This window comes from Hibiscus syriacus, unplaced genomic scaffold (assembly GCF_006381635.1).
Source record: "Hibiscus syriacus cultivar Baekdansim isolate YM2019G1 unplaced genomic scaffold, ASM638163v2 tig00112231_pilon, whole genome shotgun sequence".
NCBI classification, from domain to species: domain Eukaryota; kingdom Viridiplantae; phylum Streptophyta; class Magnoliopsida; order Malvales; family Malvaceae; genus Hibiscus; species Hibiscus syriacus.
Window position 1 is genome coordinate 3376075 of NW_024063276.1, and position 23529 is coordinate 3399603.

The 23529-nt window shown below is 35.2% G+C and overlaps 1 pseudogene; it reads right to left on the reverse strand.

The window, feature by feature from the left end:
- Positions 1-23529, reverse strand: part of LOC120176232 — a 36477-nt pseudogene that overhangs the window by 6928 nt on the left and 6020 nt on the right.

A 23529-nucleotide genomic window follows, 5' to 3' on the forward strand; every position in this document is an offset into this window, starting at 1 on the left:
ATTGCGAAATTAGCGTTGCGATTTTCATTTCGCATTGCGATTCTCTCGTTGCGATTTTCATTTCGCATTGCGATTCTCTCGTTGCGATTTTCATTTCGCATTGCGATAGTAATTTCCGCGTTGCGATGGACATTAAGATGATTGCCTATTAAGTGATAACAACTGGAACAGATCATAGTAATTTTCAAACTCAAGTTACTAATACATGCCTAACTGAAAATGTTAAAAGTTCACACATAAAATCTACATAATACAACGTTTGCATTTAAAAATCACCTAAGTTAACAGTCCCAAAAGGTGAAGCCAGTTGTGATTGGGATTTTAAAGATGATTGCGATTTTGATTGCCTTTTTCTTGACACCATATGAGCTTTGGATTTTGATGATGATCCATATTTTGGTAGAGGAAAAGATGATTGTGATGGCACTGGTGATCCACATGTCAACCTTGTATGACCACTTTCCTTGCACCAACTACATGTCGATCTCTTCTTCTCTTCACCCTTAGACGGTATACGATCGTGACTTTTTGGTCGGCCAGGTAGCCTTCTGTCCATGGTTGGTGGCAAAACTGTTTGTAAGTCATCTGGTATGTCCCACTCAGAAGGATGTGAAATAGGGTAGACAATCTCGGCATAAGTCTGTCGATATACTTCTGTAGTGTAGCAATCCATAGCGTATGTGCTTGAATCATCTTGGTTTAGATGAAGAGCAACTTTTATAACATGGCCACATGGATAACCAGATGTTTGCCATTTCATACAACTACACGTCCTTGCATTTAGATCGACAAGCCCATTTAAGTTATTATCCAGTACTTCAAACAAAGTGTTTGAACATGGTTCAACTCTCCATGACGTTGACTTCACAACACGTTTCGTTATCTTTTTTTCAGTCCATGGTGTAACACGATGTTCCAATGTTCCTGTAAATTTAAATAAATAATACTTAGTAAAATATATGATAAGTTACGAATTCAAAGAAATGATACCTGCATGGTTTCTTTTCTTGTAGTACCACTGTTGAATAGAGGCTCGAAAAAACTCCATTAACATAGTAATGGGTAATTTCCGGGAATGACGACTTAGAGCGTTAATTGATTCTGCACTATTAGACGTCATGAAACCATATCTTGCTCCAAGTTGATGTACTCTTGACCATCTTTCAAACCCGACATCTTCTAGTGTTTGAGAACACTGAGGCAAAACACGTCTTAAACAGTTTAAATGCTTATTGAAATCCACTTCCCGATAAGCCTTTACAGCCTTCCAGTATGTCCATTTGTGCTTTTTTATACCAGCAGACCTTGATTTTAGATTTCTATACAAATGAACACCACAAAGTCCATGAAAAGCATCTGGGAAACACCTTCTAACAGCGTTGTCAATTGAGTTTGCCCTATCGGATATGATTGTCAGATTGCTAATAGGACCTATGCAATCCCTAAGATGCCCCATAAACCATGTCCATGAATCAGAGGTTTCAGATTTGCCAACCCCGGAAGCTATTGGCAATATCCCATTGTTAGCATCCATGGCTACTGCTAATAAGTTTACTCCAAGGTATCGACCTTTCAAATGTGCTCCGTCAACTATAATAACTGGGCGCATGCAAGTAATAAACGAACGAATCTACAAAATAATATACACAAGAAATATAATCATTTAAATTTTAAATGCATGTAACTAACAGAAATGAGTTAACAGAATTATATTGATTTACTAACCGCATCACCAATGGCGATAAACAGCAACTCAAAGCGTCCATCTCTATCTGTTTTGATATGAGTTACCGACCCAGGATTTTTCAGCTTTAAATTGTGACAATAAGCCGGCAGTTGGGCAAACAATGCTTCTGGCGACCCCCTCAGCAATTCCAAGGCATAACATTTGGCTCTCCAAGCTTGAGAATATGATATACTAATCTTGAACTGAGCATTCATGTCAGTCATAATTTCATGTCCCCGATATACCCTGCCATTCAAAAACATTAACTCAGCCAGAAAACCACCCAACACCTTTTTGTTTGCCTGTCTATGGTGAGGAAAAACTTGGGTTCTTGAACATGTATGTTTATCAATAAAGGTCCTAACTTGAAACATTGCGCAATCTTTTATCCTCTTTGCAATCATACGCCACGTATAGTTTTTGTCAATCGTACACCTTGTTTCGAAACGATCTTTGCTTGATTTGTTAACTTTTAGTTGATAGCCATCTTCCACACATTTCGTATACAAAGCTATCTTCAAGTCTTCCTTTGTATCAAAACAATCATCTTTCTTGATACGAATAACTTTTGTGTAACAATCAACTGCTTTCTTTGCCAACTCTTCTTCCGGTAACTGAAGTAATTCTGGCATATTTCAGTTATACTCCCGTGGCATTTTCTTTTCTTCGGGGACTTTTTCTTCTTCTTTTTCTTCTTCAGGATTATATGAATTATAGAATGGATGTTCAACATGTTCATTCACAGTCGTAACTTCCTCCTCATTATCATCAACATCTTCCTCGGCAACGGGTGTTTCATCATCAAAATTCGGGTATTGACCAATATCAAAATCATTACACGCAGGGTCTGTTTCTTCTTCTGAAACATCATCAAAATCCGTGTATTGACCAATATCAAAGTCCGGGTATTGACCAAGATCAAATTTCGAATACTGACTAGTACTCACAATTTTTTCTCTTGGCTCATCATCGTCTAATTAGTCAATACGAAAACCAGAATTTGGTGCTGAAAGTTGATTTGGATTTGGATTAGAGAAAGGCTGTGGGTTTTTTGACCCACTTAGTTGATTACTACCCGCTACTGACCCAACAATACTACTTCTAGGTTCAACAACATACAATGTAACATCATCACTTGAAACATTAATGTAAGCAATGAATCGTTCAACATCTTCATTGTCGGTTAACAAATAAACTTTACCATTTCTCTGATAAGATAGCCTAAATCCACTTAGGGGCTCTAAATTCAATTTCTTTGAAACACATAACATTAGGGTTTCATAAGTTAACTTCTTTAATGACAGTTTTAGTTGAAGATTCATGGGTAAAGGCATATATTGTAAAACACCATGAACATTCTCCCATGACCCTCCAAAACACAAATCTATCCAAACATGATCAACATTAGATGATTTCATGGTTGTAACTAAACAAACGAGATGCGAAACTAAGACCTGTTGCCGGATGGGGAAGGATGTCGTTGGATATTGGAACGAATGTCGCCGGAGAGAGTGATAGATGGAGATGGCATGAGTTGCGATTTAGGGATTTAGGTTATGAATTGTTGCTGCTGCGTATATATATACACTCAAAATTTGGCTTGCGAAACTAAAACCTGTTGCGAACTTTGAAACTCGCATTGCGATTCTGTATTATCTCGTTGCGAAAGTCAGAATCGCGTTGCGAAAGGTAATCATTTGACCATCGCAATGCGAAATGCAAATCGCAACGATAGAATCGCAATGCGAAATGAAAAAGGCAACGAGGATTAACATGCATAAACTTTTAACAATTATTATTGAATTCTAGGTACTTAACCAAACATTTTCAAACCAAAAGGAGTATATATGTTAACAAAACTTGCATTATGTGTATTTTATGTGTGCACTTTTAACATTTTCAGTTTGGCATGTATTAGTAACTTGAGTTTGAACATTGCTATGATCTGTTCAGTTGTCATCACTTATTAGACATTCATTTGACTATCGCAACGCGAAAATGGCTATCGCAACGTGAAAATGGTTATCGCAACGAGAAAATCGCAATGCAAAATGAAAATCGCATTGCGATTTTCTCGTTGCGATTTTCATTTCGCATTGCGATTTTCATTTCGCATTGCGATTTTCATTTCGCATTGCGATTTTCATTTCGCATTGCGATTTTCATTTCGCATTGCGATTTTCTCGTTGCGATAGCCATTTCGCGTTGCGATAGTCTGTTTTGCCTTCAACATAAAGCAGATTGAAAATCAACAAATCAACTATTACATTTCAACACAAATTATGTACACATCAATTAAACAAATCAATATTTACAAATCATCTTTTACAAATCAATTAAACAATCAAAAAATAATAATAATTCTTATTTCTTCATCAATTATTGAATCAATGAATCAACAACTTTGTGACCCCGTACATCCATTTCACGCAGCTCACTTAAGGATTAACCTACAGAAACCAAACATTGGCTCAAACAAGACTTCCTACACATCTAAAACCTACAAACAGCAAATTATTGAATTCTAGGTACTTAACCAAACATTTTCAAACCAAAAGGAGTATATATGTTAACAAAACTTGCATTTGACTTACCAATTAACAATGGACACTTTCATAACGCGGATGCAGGTAGGCAGCGTCTCGAATATATTGCTCTAGCCATATAATGCCAAAACCACAAGCCTACTGCAGCTCTATCTCTATCGGTGGGAGGTAAAAACTCTGTGCTTCCCGTCGTCAAACGCGCCAAGCAAAGGCATACGAGAGGACCACAATCCCCTCTGGCTCCCGGCGATTGCTGTGGCGCGGTCTCGTCTCTGACAACTGTGACATTGAACTTCTTTGGCTTCTTGTGTCCAGAATGACTCCAATACTTAATCCCATCCAAGAATTTAGCCAAATGAGAGCTCCATCCCTTGAAAATATCTCTCAAATCAGACAGTGATATGTAATTGATCATGCTGTCATACACTATTATCTTCAGGGATGGGAGCTGAAGTTGGACGAGAAGCCAGTGACGACGTTCCAAAACAGGGATAAACACCTGCGATCATAAGTAATAATTCATTTATTTGCGCACTTATTTATTAACACCTTTAAAAAATTTAAAAAATTAACACTAACCTTATCGACCTCCCACCATGCAGGATAAAGTTTAGATTGTCCATTGCCCAACAAAAATGATTCATCTCGTTGATTCTTCAAGTGAACTGCGTGAAAAGCCGTCGGCATTATTGTATATAGAGAATTTTTTTTATTTTTCCTAAGCTTCCTTATTATTAGTAGACGTGACACCCACGCATTGATATGCTGTTTTACAAAAAAATACATATATTAGTGAATTACATTAATTTTTAAACAAATTAATCAAAATCATATATAAGACAAATATAGTCTTACCTCCCCATCCAAAAGCCACTGTCTTCAACCCCTAATAGCACACCCCACCAAGACCGATCAAGCAACAAAAACATTTCATCGTTGAGTTTGCTGATGTCAGTGTAACACCCTTGGCTCCGCTCATGTAGATAAAAATCAACTGCGGTCTTAGCCCAAAGGGTATTATCCACAATTGTTTCCGGTAGTTGTCTCCTCTCCACTTCAAATACCGGAAGGGTACTAGCCGGTAACTCATACGAGAGCCAACTCTCATCCATCATGTCCGGAACCGGTGGGGGTTTCTCAATACTTCGATATATTACCCCATGTGAATCGGGCTCTGGAATTGTGGGAGGGACCTCTTCAACGATGACAGTGGCCTCTTGAACGGTGGGGGGGAATCTTGAGGGAGAATAGGGGCCTCTTGAACGATTGGAGGGGACTCTTGAGGGATGACCGGTGAGTCGGGCTTCTTCTTGCGGAGTCTTCGCACCATTGGGGTGAACGGAGACGTAATAGCACGTCCACGCCGTCTGATGCGTGAACTCCGTCGTGCAAGGAAAACCCGACGTAAAGCATCCACCTTATCGGGCCGCTAAAAAAAATTAATACATAAATCAGTAAATAAACAGACATGATATTAAACAAAGACAAATATGTTTCAAACTAGCATTGTATTCACCCAAATCATTATTCTATCATAGTTCACAAAATGCTCAGATAACATTCCAGAAGTAAGCACTTATATAAACATTTAAAAGGACAACATATATAAATTCCAGAAGAAGAATAGTTTACTTTCGCAACACGAAACTTAAAATCGCAACGCGAAATGACTATCGCAACGCGGAAATGGCTATCGCAATGCGAAATGAAAATCACAACGACAAAATCGCAACGCGAAATGAAATCGCAACGACAAAATCGCAACGCGAAACACAAATCGCATTGCGATTTTCATTTCGCGTTGCGATTTTGTCGTTGCGATTTCATTTCGCGTTGCGATTTTGTCGTTGCGATTTTCATTTCGCATTGCGATAGCCATTTCCGCGTTGCGATAGTCATTTTCGTGTTGCGAAAGTAAACTATTCTTCTTCTGCAAATTGAAACTTGAATGGATTGCATTACTTCAACCAAAAGACAAAAACAAAACCAAAAACAAATACTAACAAAAACAGATTGGCAGCAACCGAATGAATTACGAGTATGAAAAATCTTAAACTTACCTCGTTGCGTAGAGTATGAACCTCATTTTGTAACGATGCTACCATCTCACGTAGAGCGGCTACCTCACCGCGTAATGTAGACACCTCAACACGCCATGCACCATCGTCTTTGCGTAAAGTACCGACCTCCTCACGCAAGGCATTGACCTCATCACGTAACTCCCCTAACACATCCCGTTGAGGTGGAGGTGGAGAACAGGGAGATAAACGTCGTGGCATCTTTGCTGGTCGCCTATCTTGCGGTGATGGTGGAGAAGAGGCTCGATGATGTGACAGAATAGGTGATGGCTGTCGTTGTGGAGGTGTATAGCCGGGTCGATCAGATGATGGCTCTAGGTGAGGTGATAGCTCTGGGCGAGGTGATGGCTCCCGAAGTGGAGGCTGCTCATCAACCGTTCCATCAAAAAAACGCTTACTAGCTTGCCACCAATCAGTGGCAAGCTCAGCTTCCGTGGGTGTCAGCCTCTGTAGAGGAGTGTTGGCCTCCTAACAATATAAAAGCTCAAACAAAGTTAAATGTGTACTAGTAATAACTTGTTTATAAACATATGGTAGTATTTATGTTAACTTACATTATTTATTGTCGTATACCGTAGTAAATCTTCCCATTGCAAGGTTCGTTTCCTCTTCCAGGAAATAGCCCTGGGAATATTATTTGAAATTTTTATTGCATATGTCTTCATGGCGGGAAAGGACTCAAATATCCAAATCTACAAACAATATAATAACAAACATTAGTAATTGTTAAATAATTACTTATAATTTTGGAAACATTATATAAAAATTCTTACCTTAAAGGCCCAAATAAAGCCTGTCAAAGTGTATTTGGAACCATCGCCATGCAAACTTTTTCGATCATCCAAGGCAGACGATAACTTATTCCATGTAGCTTTCCATAAATACGAGCCCCACGGAAACAGGTTCCACGCATTTAGGTCTTCTACCAATTTGATTAGATCATTTGGAATAGGTTGTCTGGCCTCTCTGCCTAAAAAGCCGGCATGCAAAAGAATTAGAAGGCATACTCGGACAACGTCGACGTCATCCATCCGAGTAAAACCATCTTTATTATTCAAAAATCTTGTCAGGTCTTCTACGTGTAGACTCGGCCTCTCCAGCTCAGGAAAAACCCGGGATAGCCATGATGGGCGGGTAATGTGTCTAGTGTACCGACCTACATCATCGTGTCCGAAGCGTAGACCGGTGATTAAGCAAAACTCCTCCCGCCCAAAACACGTATACGCCGGTGGAAAATCAAACCATATCTCTTCATCACGACGTTGTATAGTCTCTGGTAGATCTCTAGTCATGGTTTGAAGAAACAGGTGTGTCAACATCGCATCTCCACCGGGATGTTGTACTTTCAGCCATGGCCCGAAGCATGTATCCTCAAACATTTTTCTTTGTGCAAGTGAAAGCTTCGACGCAATTGTTTTGGCCAGGCTGACTTTATTTCTCAAGGTCAATTGAGCCGAATAAAAGTTCTACAAAAACAATAAACATACTAAATTAGATATACCAAAAACTACACTGTGAAGATATACCAAAAACAATAATAAACATAAATAGTAGTAGTTTATTCTTCAAACTTAAATATGCAACACTGTGAATTTCGTATTTGTCTTTGTTTTTTGGTTGAAGTAATGCAATTCATTCAAGTTTCAATTTGCAGAAGAAGAATAGTTTCTGAAAATGAAAATCGCAACACGAAAATGACTATCGCAACGAGAGAATCGCAACGCGAAACTAAATCGCGTTGCGATTTGCATTTCGCGTTGCGATTCTTGGTTGATTTAATAAGCAATCTAAGTGAAATGGTTAATCTATTATTGAAATTACCAGTAAACTTATCATCAATTTCAATATGAAAAACCTAATAATAATGCAAAAATTTCAAAAAGAAAATAATTAAAAAAACTAACCCTCGTTGGTTGATTTGGTTGATTTTCCATTTCTGATTGTGAGGGTGGCTCTGAGAGATTTAGATAGACGGATTTCGCCGGAGATGGGGACGGATTTCGTCGGAGATGGGTGAGAGAGTGAGAGATGGAGATGGGACTGAGTTGTGATTTTAGGTTTTAGGTTATGAGTTGCGATTACGGGATATACTGTGGACAGTTCAGTGTTCCAATATATTTATATTCATGTTTGGAATTTAAAAATAAAATACTTGGCCAGGATACTAATGGCGCTTTGAAAATCGCATTGCGATTATGTATTATCGCGTTGCGAAAGTCAGTATCGCGTTGCGAAAGTAAGTATCTCGTTGCGATTTTTTATTATCGCATTGCGATAGTCAGTATCGCATTGCGATTTTCCCAATTCGCGTTGCGATTTACTTATTCGCATTGCGAATTTCCCAATTCGCGTTGCGATTTACTTATTCGCATTGCGAATTGGGAAAATCGCAACGATACTGTAGACCATCGCAACGCGATTTTCAACTATTGCATTGCGAAAATGCAACGCGAATTTGCGATAATGGAGATCGCGTTGCGAATTAGCGATCGCATTGCGATTTTATTGGTCATTTTGGTAAATCCGGAAAAAGTTGGTTAAAATCGTATATTATATGAGATTTTTGGTCACTGAGGTTATTTTCTCATTACAATAAGCCATCCAAAAAGAAAATTATCATAAGATATTTCCATAAAAAAACGAGACATAACAATATAAAAACTGATGTTTTTCTTACATTATCTTAAACAACCTTGAACAATACAAAGTGCGACAAAGAGACAGAGTAGAGAAAGAACCAGAGAGGGGGTTTAGCTTGCAGATAATAAGAAAATGAAGGAAACAAAAAACATTACGAGTTAATATCCTCAAACTGTGACCATCATTTTGAATTGGTTCCTAAACTTTTGAATATTCTTATTTCATCCCTAAATTACGATTCTCGTTTTAAATTCATCCTTAAAATTTTAAAATTCCAATTTTATCACCAAAAATTATCCTTATTCTAAATTAGTCCCCAAATTCTTAAACATTTTAACGTTATTTCAAACTATCGGTATATATGCTAAGCATATCCATGTTAATAAAACTATTAGGTCAAGCTACATTATTATATGTTTTAAAAGAAAATAACACTTAAGATTCAATTATGATTGAAACCAGTTATATATTTGGATGAATTTAGAAATGAGTTTTAAAGATTTAAAAGTTTGAGGCCCAATTTAAAATGACAATCACAGTTTAGTGATGAAATTATAATTTTAAAAAATTTGAGAACTAATTTAAAATAAATAATAATTTCTAGATAAAATTTTAAAAGACAATTTAAAATAAAAACTGCAATACAAGACATATAATATAATTAACTCTAACATTGAATTTGTAGTTTTAGAACTGATTCAAGACAGCACTAAAGACTTTATCTTCACAGTGAAGCTTCCTTCTTTGTAATGTCTTGGTGATCAGTGATTGGTAATGGCTTTTTTCCAAGGACGATGATGATTTTCACACAGCAGCGTGTCACCTACTCTTCTCATATAATTTTGGGTAAACTATACATTTAGTATATAAATTACAAGTTTTAACTCGTTTTATTATCTAAACTTCTATTTTTTTCAAAATTATACCTAGTATTTGTTTTCATTTCATTTTAGTACATATCGTTAAAAACTTAACACGTTTAGTACTTAAACTATCAGTTTTGATCTGTTTTAGTACTTAAAAATTTAATTTTTTTCAAAATTTAATATTAAATTTTGAACGGTGTACTAAAATAAAACAAAAACTAAAGTTTTTAATGGTAGGGTATTAAAATGAAACAAAATTTAAACTTTAGGTGTGGTTTTAAGAAAATTAAAAGTTTAAGTATTAAAATATATCAAAACTAATAGTTTAGATACTAAATGTGTAATTTACCCTATGATTTTATTCATGTAAATATTAAGATAATTCTTGGGCTCTACCATATCAATCATGCAATGTAATTATTTCGTTGGAGAAATAAATATCTATTAACGTTGTTACTTTTGATTTGTAGATGAGATTCTGTAGCCTCCACAAACTTTCCATACTCAATGATTTTTTATATTCAAATTATTATCAGTAATAATAATTTTTAATTAAAATAATGAGAATATCATTATTTTTAAATTCTTATACGTAATTTTTCATTATTTAAGATAATAATGCCTCTGAAATAACAAGTTTTTTCTTTTAGATCCTTCTTGATTCTTATTTATCATATTTTGCTCAAAACTATAAATATAACAATAATATACAAAGAGGTTGATTTAATAAAATATTAATAAATTTGATTAATTAAAATCATTTTATATATTTTATATTTAATATATTAATTATTTATATTTTATGAGTTAAAATTTTTATTATGATAAAAAATTATTTAAAATAATAGTTAATTTTGAATTATTAAAAATAAATTTTATACATTAAAAAATAATATCTTTTCACTCGATACCATAACATTATATTTTTTCATATTACATTATATTTTACATAAATTAATATGATACTTATGAAATTTTTTAAAAATATAAATTTAATATACTAAGCATATCAATTATGTGTTAATGTACTTTTTTCAAAAATTAAATAATATAACGATTAAAATATTTTATATTTTTTAATTCATATATCTATAATATAATATTAAAATTTATTGAAAACGACATATATCACAAGACTAATTTAATAAACTATTCATTCAAATAATCTTTATATTTTTACCGCCAAACATTTCAATCTTACATTTCTAGAGTAATGTTATACTGCAATAATCTGATTATTTCAGAAGATAATCTGATAATCTTATATTTCGTAAATCAAATGCACCCTAAAGGATAAAAAGTACAAGTTTCATCGGTCACTGGAATGAAAACATTGTTCTATTGCAAAGCAGGACCCAGAGCTTGGTTAAAAACTGGGTACAGGATATTTTGGAAGCTTTCAGGTTTTATTTTAATTAAGTTGCTTACAAAATTTCAGCTCAGAGCTGTCTCCATCATATGAATTTGGCATAATAAACAGTATCTGTAGGGAATTGTCCATACCTTGTACCCTCTCTGAATTTGTTATTTCAAAGAATTAACTCCAGTTTTAATACTTGTACCAGTCTTTGTCTCAGAGACCGCAGATCCATTTATCATATACATTGCTGAATCTACCGTCTCGGCCAACTCAACGGCTGCGCCGACATACGAATGTGGCGTTAACTTCATTAGATCGGTCTTAGCTTCTTTTGGTAATTCCAAACCTTCAATAAATTCCCTTATACGTTCTTTGGTAACTGCCCTTCCCTGGTTAGCTCCTTCAGCTTCTCGTAAGGCTCTGGAACACCGTATCGTCGCATGACCTACAGATCAAGTTGAAACAAAAAGATGAATCAAAATACAGAATAAGATTTTACAAAAATATAAACAAGAATATAGAATAAGATAAATGATGATCAAAAGATACATAGTCTGAATCATCTCTGCAAGTACCTCCCATGCCTGGTTCAAGGCTTCACTTAACCGAGCTTCGTTGACCTGGAATCAAAATGGAGCTTAAGGGATATGGAAGTATGCAGTAAAGCACCCAAAACTACGGTTTACAGAAAAATCAGCGAGGGCTATTTGCATTGGGCGAGATATCACGCAGCTAATCATTATCAGTTGAAAAAAAAAATACTAATGCTCCTTACTATAGGTCATAGATGAATCATGAATTGCAAATTTTCACAAATGAATAACCAAATCCAGCACTTAATTACTAAGAACCTTAAGCACTAAAATGATCACCATGCACACAAGGGGATCAGAACATTTCTGTTATGCAACATACCTGGAGCTTTCCTGTTCCTTGTAATGCACTTTTGTAAGCAAGAAGGGAATGACCAATTCCTCCCCCAATGTTCCTCAACACAGTCGAATCAGTCAAATCTCGCTGCAAATTGAACACATAAAATGTATTTTGTTAAAACGGACTTATACTATTTAGTTATGAACTAACTTTACATGCATAAAGTTAAGCGGTTATCCTAAAACAGAATTGTCTTACCTGCCAACGGTAAATAGGCAACTTCATGCTCAGATAAGTTAGGTCTTCATTAGCCTTACCGAGATTACCTTCACTGTTTTCAAAATCAATAGGGTTTACTTTATGAGGAATTGTTGATGAGCCAATCTCACCGGCCTTAGTTATCTGCTCCAAATTCCAATCACAAAAGATAATTAGGTTGCGGTAATAACAATGCTTCTAAATTAGGTTGCAGTCGCATTTTCGGTCATTTCGGGTTTACCGTGATTGTGGCCATCGCGGGCGCTATTGCGGGTGTAGCGGGTAACTCGGACGGCGGCGAAACCGCTATTTCGCGGGCGCTATCACGTTTTCGGACCGTGATTTGAAACCCTGATCCACAGAGCAAGTAATAAATTATGTCCGGAAAAAGAGGGGGGGGGAAAGTAATCTACGTATTAAATGATGCTCTCTCTCTCTGGCATCAACTTGAGAATTTGAGAGTTCAAAGACCAAAAAATCAATCAAAAGATTATCGGCTGAGTGGCTACAACACATTACTAGTATGAAGATTATTTCAAAAATGAGAGTACTCTTCTACCTGATCATGTGTGCGAGAAGCATAGAAAGGCTTGCATTAGCCTTAGCAATCTTACATACTGCCTTGATCAATTCATCCATGATTGGAAACATGACTTTGGTCATTGCTTCTTTCAACATCAGTGCATGGGCGAGGTTTTTTATGTCCTCAGATGTGCAAGCAAAATGGAAAACTTCAAGGACCTGTGTTGTAACCGGTTTTCGTCCGGGCACGAAATTTTTAACTTGACGGGAAAAATAACACGAATAAATAAATGATTTTATTTTAAAAAATATTTTGGGAGTCGCCATTGACCTTTTGGGTCAGGTAGGTCAAATACCTAAAAACAATCTTTTAAAATAGTTTTGAATAAAACATAATTTAAAAGATAAAACTGATCTGCATATAACCAAAAATTTTTAATAAAAAAAGGATTCGTGGTCGATTACATTTGGGGAAGGATAAGCACCCCCACAACGCACAAATTTGGTACTTATTAATTATAAATTGTCTTTATCATTTAAAAATTCAAATATATTTAATTCATAATTTTATTAAGTTTATTAATATATACATTTTATTAAACAAGATATTTATTTATTTAGAAATATCAGAAAATGGCTTCTAGGTACTTTAAGACAGCTCCTTTCTTAATATTAATAAATTTTAATAAAACATTTATCTAAAAATAATATAAAAGTAGATTTATATATTAAAATATTTATTTTTATCAGAAAATGGACATCTAGTTATTTTAAGACTGTCATTTCTTAACATTAATAAATATTTATTAAAATGATTTAATATATTAAATTTTTAAATAGTAATTTAATAAAATAAATATTATTTATATATATATTTATAATACTAAATAAATATTATTTATATATATATTGACATAAATAATAAATAATAATAATAATAGTAATGATATATATAAGCATAAGTATATAAAAGTAACATATGATTAAACAATGTTTAAAATAAATAAAATTAAAACATATTATTAAAATATAAAAAGTAATAAATAAATGAAAATATTAAGCTTAGGGACTAAATTATAATCTAAAAAAATTAAATACCTAATTTGTAATTAAATTTTTTAAAAAAAACTATAGGGATTAGACATGCTATTTTACCAATTTATTAATTTAGTGACTAAAATGAACTTATATCAAATTCGAATATCAGATTAAAATAAATTAAAAACATGCATTCGGGATTAAAATATTAATTATTAAAATTAAAGGACTAAATCTATAATTTACCTAAAATATTTATATAAACATATTAGTGATTAAATTATAAAGTAAACAAAATTAGAAGACCAAATTAAAACATTTAGAATTTGATTTCAGTGACTAAAATGGAATGTTACAAAACTAAGATGGCTGCGGAAAGGGTTTGACCTTTGAAGGAAATTACACGGGAACCCCTCCCTCAAAACGACGTCGTTCGAGGAGGGGTTTAAATACCCTTTAATCCGGCCTTAAGAGAGCCTAAGCTCTCATTTTCTTTTTTTTTGGTTCTCTCTCTAGCAGAGAGAGAACTTTTTTCTCTCATCTCTCTCTAGTCTGACCACCGGACGGCCGTCGTGCTCCGACGTAAATCGCCACCACCGGCCACCGTTAACGGTGGCTTGAATTCAAGTAAACACCCCAAAATTTCCCCTTTTCAACCCTAAAACCAAATATGACATCAACTTGTTCTAAAAACCTCTCGATTCTCCTAAATCTAACAAAAACCGAAGGTTTTACCTTCGGTTATATGACTGGTTTTGGGGCGTTTGGGCTCTCTGATGAGGTAAGTTCATTTTCCTCTTCCTTTGTTGTTCGTGGGTTGTTCTGTTTGCTGTGGTTATTCTCACCGCTTTCTGTCGATGATTGCTTGATGTTGCTCACGTATCTCCTTGCTTTCTCTCGGTTTTCTCTCCGTCGCTGTCTGTTTTTTTTTTTTGCAGGTGTGGTCATATAGTCTCGAAGAGGCTCTCGTCGGACCAGTCAATAGAGGAAGCTTTGGTGAGTCATCGAGCTATGAGGTGACTCACCCCAATAGCTGCGACATATGGGGCGGCTGGCTCTTCTGGAAAGCTCGGTGAGGCAGCAAGCGTCGGCAGCAGATATTGGACCATCTGGCGGCGGCTGGGACGTGGCCCTAGGGTTATGATACCCTAGGGTTTTATCTGGAAAGTTGTGGACCGTTGGATCAAACCAGATCCAACGGCTGAAATTGATGCTGGTGGTTGGAAAAGATAAAACCCTAATCAGTTTAGGGTTTTTATTGGGCTGGCTCAAATTGGGCCAGAGCTGGGTATTATTGTAATTGGGCTCAGTATTGGGCCTATAATATGTAATAATAATATTTATTAATAAAAATATAATAATAGTAATAATTATAATAATAATTATAACAATTATAATAATAATTATAACAATTATAATAATAACTATAACAATTATAATAATAAAAATAATAAAAATAAAACGGGCAAAAATTTAATGTCTACAACTGCCCCTCTTTGTACATTCTTGTGTTAACAAGAATAGGGCAAAGACGAAAAGACAATAAATTTTTGTTCAGTTGACTTTTTTTGATTAAGATGGAAATATTGAACAAGTTCTTATTTGTTTGGATTAGTTCTTCTCATTATGAACTCTTCCATTCTTCTACTGGGGATGATAATCTATTTTCTTCTGTGATGTAATATAGAAAAAAGTTGAACAAATTCTTCTCTTTCTTCATATGAGTTCTTCTCATTATGAACTCCTTCTCATTCTTCAGATGAGTTCTTCTCATTATGAACTTCCTCTGAAAATGTTGATACTCAAATGAGGTTCTTCTTTCATTCAACTCCATAGGTGATGAATCAAGCTAAGGTCGAACAAGTTCTTCTCATTATGAACTTCTTCTTCCTCTTCAGATAAGTTCTTCTCATTATGAACTTTATCTGGAAATGTTGGTGCTGATCTATCTCTTTCTGTGATAGAGTCATGCAAAATGTTGAACAAGCTCTTCTCATTATGAACTTCTTCTTCCTTCTTCAGATGAGTTCTTCTCATTATGAACTTTCTCTGGAAAAGTTGATGCTGATCTATCTCCTTCTGTGATAGAGTCATGCAAAAGGTTGAACAAGCTCTTCTCATTATGAACTTCTTCTTCCTTCTTCAGATGAGTTCTTCTCATTATGAACTTTCTCTGGAAAAATTGATGCTGATCTATCTCCTTCTGTGATAGAGTCATGCAAAAGGTTGAACAAGCTCTTCTCATTATGAACTTCTTCTTCCTTTTTCAGATGAGTTCTTCTCATTATGAACTTTCTCTGGAAATGTCGATCCATCGAATGATGAATTCAAACAAAAGGTTTGAACAAATTCTTCTCATTATGAACTTCTTCTTCCTTCTTTAGATGAGTTCTTCTCATTATGAACTTTTTCTGGAAAAGTTGATCCATCGAATAATGAATTCAAACAAAAGGTTTGAATAAATTCTTCTCATTATGAATTTCTTCTTCCTTCTTCAAATGAGTTCTTTTCATTATGAACTCTACCTGGCATGTTGATCCATTGAGTAATGGATTCAAATCTTTGCTAAAATCTTTGAATTTCCTGTCAAATATTCAACATGGATAAAATGAATAAAAATGCCCCTATTTGCAAATGTCTAAATATGATGCATGAATGTTAAGTTCATCTTTATTTGATTTTAAAGTGGTGAACATAGTCTTCCTTCACTTGGTCAAAATATCATTTCAAGCTGGCATTTCTGATTTGGAAGGGCAATCTTTGTTTTATGAAAGTCTCAGAAAAATGTTTCATTTATGGAACTCTTGTCGTAGTCAGAACTATGACCCTGATGCCCCATTTTTTCTTTGATAACATCGGCTTTGTTTATCTGGACTTGTGTAGAAATTCAATAAAACTTTCATCTTTGAAAAGAGAATCTATCATCTTTGAAGAGTGTAGATGTAGATATGCCTGACTCAATAGGGATTAATTAGGAGAGTAGAGTCTGTTCTGATTTGACTCTTGAAACATATCTTAAGGAGGATTTATCCTAATTCCTTTCATGTCTCCACATATAATTGGATCTCGAACAAGGCAGCTTGGACTATATCATGTCAAGATGCTTAACAACAATCTGTCGTTCGACATTAGTTGGCTCAACTAATTTTTTTTCTTCAAATTTCTGCTTCTCTTCTGTGGAAAGAAATCTTCATCATATCTCATTTCAAACCTTAGGGTTGAAGAAAACTTTATCTCAGATCAATAAATGAAAACGCCATATGATAGCAACATTGGTTCAACACCATAATCACTGGTTCGGAAAAAATTTAACAACACATTTATCCTCTCATTTGGTTTCTACCCAGATGTTCATAAAACATTTGATAACGCATTCATCTCTTCCTGTGGCTTCTGCATAAATTTCTGGTCAAGGAAGCTCTTTGCTCAGTGTTCAAAGCTTTTATATGATGTCACAAGACCTCTTGAGAACAAAACTCAGGGGGAATACAGGTGAGAGGTTGGTATGTTTCATGACTCGAAAAGTTGGTCAAATTCACAAAATATGCTAGTGATGAATTGAATAAGAGATTCCAACTGATCTTGATATCATCTCAAGCAAGGGTAAGTGTGATATCGATCACGTTTTCTTCCGAAATGAGCATTGTAGAAAGTAGAAACACTTCAGCTATAGGATCCATGTACAGAAGGAGGTTTATGGAATTCTTGCTGCTGGGGATGAAACACACAAGATAAACCAAATAGATGAAAGCTCAGTTCACCCTGGCTGGTAATGATAACCCTGGTAACAACGGGAATAAGAATAACATAAGCTGAGCCTCTTTATTTGTTCAATATCATCAAGTAAACAAACACTGATGTGAAAAATAGCTTCGTGATCTCAACAGCATGATTGAAACTAACTGTCAGGAATCCCAAAGAAATATTTCCAGTTATCACCGACACACAAAATACAAAGCCGAGATTTTGAGAAACTAAACCCTGGATCAAATGGTTTGCCTGTGGACCATCCTTATTCATGCAACCGTGATGTAGCTTAACAAAGAACATGCTGCCGTGTGACACATGATTTAAGAAGATTGAGTATTCGAAACCATTCTTGCTGAGTAGATATTTGTTCAACAATATGATCCTGATGTAACTGTCTGATGAACGAAACAATAATGTATAGTCATCTCCAATGTCACTGTTTCACCATTTTCATTCTTCATTCCTTTTTGTCTTATTGGAAATATTTTCTCACATCAAATGATCTTTAACATATGACGATGTGGGCCTTCAGCATGCCCCAACATTAGCTAATACAAACGTTCAAAATGTGTCAACATTCTTGATTCTGATTGAAAGGGGCTTTCAGCATGCCCCAGCATTAGCTAATACAAACGTTCAAAATGTGTCAACATTCCTGATCATGAATGAAATGGGCTTTCAGCATGCTCCATCATTTGTTTCTTGTTAATCTGAGCCTTCAAAATGCCCCACATGGATCTGTTTGAAGTAACCTTTAAAATGCTCCAACATTTACTGATACAAATGTTAAAAGTATGCTCTACATTTTTTCTTGCTGAGATGAGCTTCCAAGAATGACCAAATATTCATACTGACGTGGGCTTTCAGGATGCCCTACATGAAACATTTCTGTCTGAAATGGGCTTTCGAGATGCCCCAATATTCTGCTTATGATTCACTCTCAATGTCTGTTTGACGGGAATATCATGATCCCCACAAGGTCCAGTTCTGACAATGCACTGTTATGGGTACTTATGGCTTTATCCGTGCTTCAAATCTGTTTATCTTGAATACTCTCATTCTGATGTCACAAAACAACAGTTGTTAAGTAACTTGAGGAATTCTCTTCATGTTGTCACAAACTTAAGAATCAATTATTCAGACGGAAATGTCTGAGATATGTGACTCTTTTGAATGAGGTGCCCATTGGATCTAGAGGGATCTAGTCGGGCAGAGTGGTATAAATTGTTTGGTGATTCATTCCAGGTCGATACAGGGAACCTTGTTTTCAGTGAAGGCTATTTCTGGAATATACTTTTCTGTGGGAGATAAATCAATTTATGTGAACAATAATCTTACTTTGATGCAATAGCAAGACTACATATACAGTGGTACAGGTTCTTGAAAACTCCGCACTCATGCAACATGTTGATTCTGATAACTAACTCATCTGATTATGAAACGATCTTTCAGGATGATTTCACAGGTATTGATAGTTCTTCTGATACCGAGGAAATCCTGAATTCTGATGCTAATGAGGAGAATGAACTGTTATATTTGACGAAAATGGAGTACTCAGAGGCTGAAGCTTTAATAATCATGGAGATATGTGGTCTGGATTCATCAATTGCAGAATTGACAGACTTTATATGTGCTGCTCAAATGGCTAAGGCTGCTGACGCACTTCTTCCGGTAGAAGATAGGAAACCATTATGCAATGTCCCCAATTACAAGAAAAGGCAAAACTCGGGCTATGATTTTTGTAAAGGAAGAAGCAGAGGAAGCTTGAAAAAAGTTTCTCAATGAAGACGATCATGCAGTTCATCTTCCAAATCTAATTATTGGTTTTGGGGTTCCTACCGAACCATATCAGATAACTCAAAGAACACTTCCAGAAGATGCTATTGGGCTTCCTTATTTCTACTTTGAAAACGTGGAACTTGCTCCAGTTGGTGTTTGGACCAAAATGTCACGGTACTTATACGATGTAGAACCAGAATTTGTAGATTCAAAGTATTTTTGTACCGCTGCACGAAAAAGGGCTATATTCATAATCTGCCAATTGAGAACATATTTCCTCTTATTCTGATTCCTCCATGCACCATACATGATGCTTTTCCATTGACAACAAACTGGTGACCTTCCTGGGATCCAAGAACAAAGTTGAACTATTTACAAACATGTACAGGAAGTACCAGATTGACAGAAATAATCCGTAAGGCTCTTGAAGCTTATGAAGATGAGCCACTTTCGAGTGTCCAGAAATATGTTCTTGATGAGTGCCGAAAATGGAATTTGGTATAGGTTGGAAGGAATAAAGTTGATCCACTCGAACCTGATGAGGAAAAAATGCTTCTAGGTTTCCCTAAAAACCATATACGAGGATCTGTATAGAGACATGCTCCCTGGTGGTATCAATGTCCTGTCTCTTTTCTCTGAGATCAGTGGTGCAGAGGTTGCCTTCTACCTATCTTGGCATACTTTTGAAAACAGATGTGCAAGAACTGAATGGTGATTGGTTAGAGCAATTGATGAGTAGATTTGGCGGATTCGACCTGGTTGTCGGTGGCATCCATTGTAACAACCTTACTGGAAGAAATAAACATCATCGGGGTGAACTAGAAGATTTTTGTTGGTACATTTTCTTGGAATGACTGCTACAATGACTGTCTCTTCTGTTGTTTCAAGATATTCACTGTTATATCTCACTTTTCCCGAAACATGGAAGGGTTTAGTTGATGGTAAAACTGGTTATTTTTACTTTTGGAATCCTGTAACTAATGTTACCCAATATGAAAGGCATACAAGTGTAGAATCTGTTCCAATGTCTTATTTAAGTTCAACAATCTTCCGAATGACATAATGGATATAATCCTGACAAGGAAAATGATCGACATGGAAGAAGTAGCAATGATGTACCAAGACTTGAGACCAGTATCACGGTATAACCAGAGTGAAAGTGGTGACTTGTTTATTCCCATAATACACTTAATGGGACTTATGACTCTGTGATTAGAGAATATGCTAGAGACATGGATTAATGGCTGGGGAAAATAATTAGTCTGGTGATGCTTATCGCCTTCAACATGAGATAAGTGATAATCTTTCTTGATGAATTGCTACACAAGAGAGCGTCATGAGTTCAATTCCCCAAACTTTTCGGCTTCTCAGACCACTTGATTTCAAGAATGCTTCATCATTTTGGTCTGACTTATTCTTTCTACAATAGATGTAGAATAGGCAACAATCTGCTTTAAGGACCTTCCTCATTTGAGACTGTCTTGTTTGAAAAATATTTTTCCTCCTTTCTTTATCGAAGAGTGACAGAATTTTGTAAAATGTTGCCTATCACAGGTTCATAATAAACTCAAATCATAAGCATGAATTTAAAGAATATCAAAAGAATCAACAATTCTTTAATGTTTGAGAATTATAGTTCTTTGACAAGTATCAAGATTTGGTTTGGTTTCAGGATGGCTTTCCTATTTTCTATGGTTACATCTATTTAAGATGTCACTCATCTATTGCTCTTTGTGAAGTTTTTCACATGCCTCACTTTGAGAACTTGGTATTTTAACCGGATACGTACAAAATGACGCAACTAGGATTGCCAATTACTAGACCTTCTAGAGTCCTTCCATTTCAATTCTCTGGAATTTTTTCATTCAGACTCATCTAATCAAAGTAGTGCGAAAATATCGATCTAAAAATGAAATTTCTGAGTGCTTGTGTTAAGTTGACTATAACAGGTGTTTCGTAACTCCCTTAGTCCATTTGTTAACACATTTTCCATTTTGGCTAGCTGAATTCAGCTTTATTGTATATAATAATATAATCACCTTTATCAGGTTAATTGAAACTTATCCATAAAGCCGGGGCGATTAACCAATTGCTCTAGAGGGACAGTTTTATTGCATATAATAGTATAAATAGATTAGCTGAATATTATCCATAAAGCCGGGGTGATTAACCATTTGCTCTAGTGGGACAACTCAAGCTTTGTTGCATATGTAATAATATAACATGGGTATCCAAATCTAATTTCTTAAGCTTGTTAAGAAGAACATGTTATAGTCTAAGTGTTTTGGTGAAATTCAGAAAATCTCTTCATTAGAGTTTAATTCCCAAGCAGCTGACTTAAACTAGATTTACCTATTTGTAAAAATTATGTTCATCATCGAGCGTCATCAATAGAAAAATATTCTAGTCGGTTTTGTAATGTAATACATCAATGATGCCCCATGTTGTACGCTCCTATATATAAATACCAAGCCTTTTTGTAATTCCTTTCAGTGGGAGTAGGCTATCTCATATTTGTATTAGGATAGTGTTTGGGTATATTTCATCTGAGGTAAGATCAAGGGTCCTTGTTTTTCTGGTTTTCAATCTTGATATTCTTGTCAAAGATTATAACTCTAATCATGAAGAGTTTTTTTAATCCAGTTGATATTCAAAGAACTGCAAGATTGCAAAATTAACTCAATGCTTATAACCTTAAAAGTAACACAAAATTATTTATTGCACAAAAGGCGAAGAAAGGAACAAAAACAAGTGCAAACAAGATGCTGAAAATAAAAAGGTACTACAGTGGTAGATAATACTTCCACTTGTTTATGCATCATTACTCCTCTAATGTTGGGTATGTATTTGGCCCAAGATTTTCCTCATTTTTCCCCCATTCTTGATTATCTTTTATGTCAACTTCTTTGGGTAAGCCTTCAGATACACAACTCTTTGCTTTATTCTGAGCAGTCTCCATTATCATCTTTTTCTTCTCTGGCTGGTAATTGAGCTCATTTTTGGATTCAGAACAACTTTTATTAAGGATGATAGCCTTGTCCTGATTCTGAACACATATTGTGGCTGTAATTGGAGTAATATTCACCAGACTCTTTGTATCCAGACTCTTTTCACTAGTCTTTAGAAAATCTGATATAGGCATTTGAGGTTTCTTAGAGTTTCATCTTTCCCATTCATTCTTAAACTTGTGGGCCAGTCTCGAATTACCTCTCCTTTTACTTTTTTATCATTTATAATCAGGAAGTATTGAGAGTTGAACGTTTTATCTTTGGCTCAAGTACTTTATTTTCTTCTTCCTCTGCAGCATGTACTTCACTTGTTTTGATACTATCAACTCCACTTTGGGGTTTGATTCCCGATTATTTAACCAAAATAGACTGGTCATCCACTTCTATGATTCCCTGAACCAAAAGGTCTTGAACTCGTCGTTTGAAATGACCACAATTCTCAATGGAATGTCCTCGGGCTCCAACATGATAATCACAAGAGAGTTTCTCATTATACCAACTCGGGTATGGAAGCCACAAAGGCTTAGCTCGACATGGAGTAATAATCTGGGCTTTGAGTAACTCAAGATATAACTTGCTGCACAGAATTGAAGGAAACTTGGGTAGAATTTCCCTTGACATCATTGTCTCCTTACAATTACTTACTTTGCTTTCTTGAAGACCATGTGAATGATGATCAAAATGTTTGCTTTGAATGTTTGACTCTTGAACATCATGAGATGGACAATAATTCAAAATTTTCTCTTTCTCGACCAGTTTTGAGCTTTTTAGGATCTTAGGTTTCCCATCTTCAAAACATAGCAATCCTTCTGTTATAAGATCTTGGACCTTTAAATTCATAATCTTACAATTCTCCGTAGAGTGGCTAAACTCTCCAGAATGATAATTGCATGAATTCTTTACACCCTTCCAATCTGGACGCAAATAAGTATTAGGCCTTGGAGGAATTGGTGTTATGAGGTCATTTTCAAAAAGAAATGGTAATAAATCTGAATATGAGATTGGAATTGGAATGAGAGGTATCATTTTCTTTTTGCCTTTCTTAGTTTTCTTCAATGGCTTTTGAACTTCTTCTATGCTTTGCT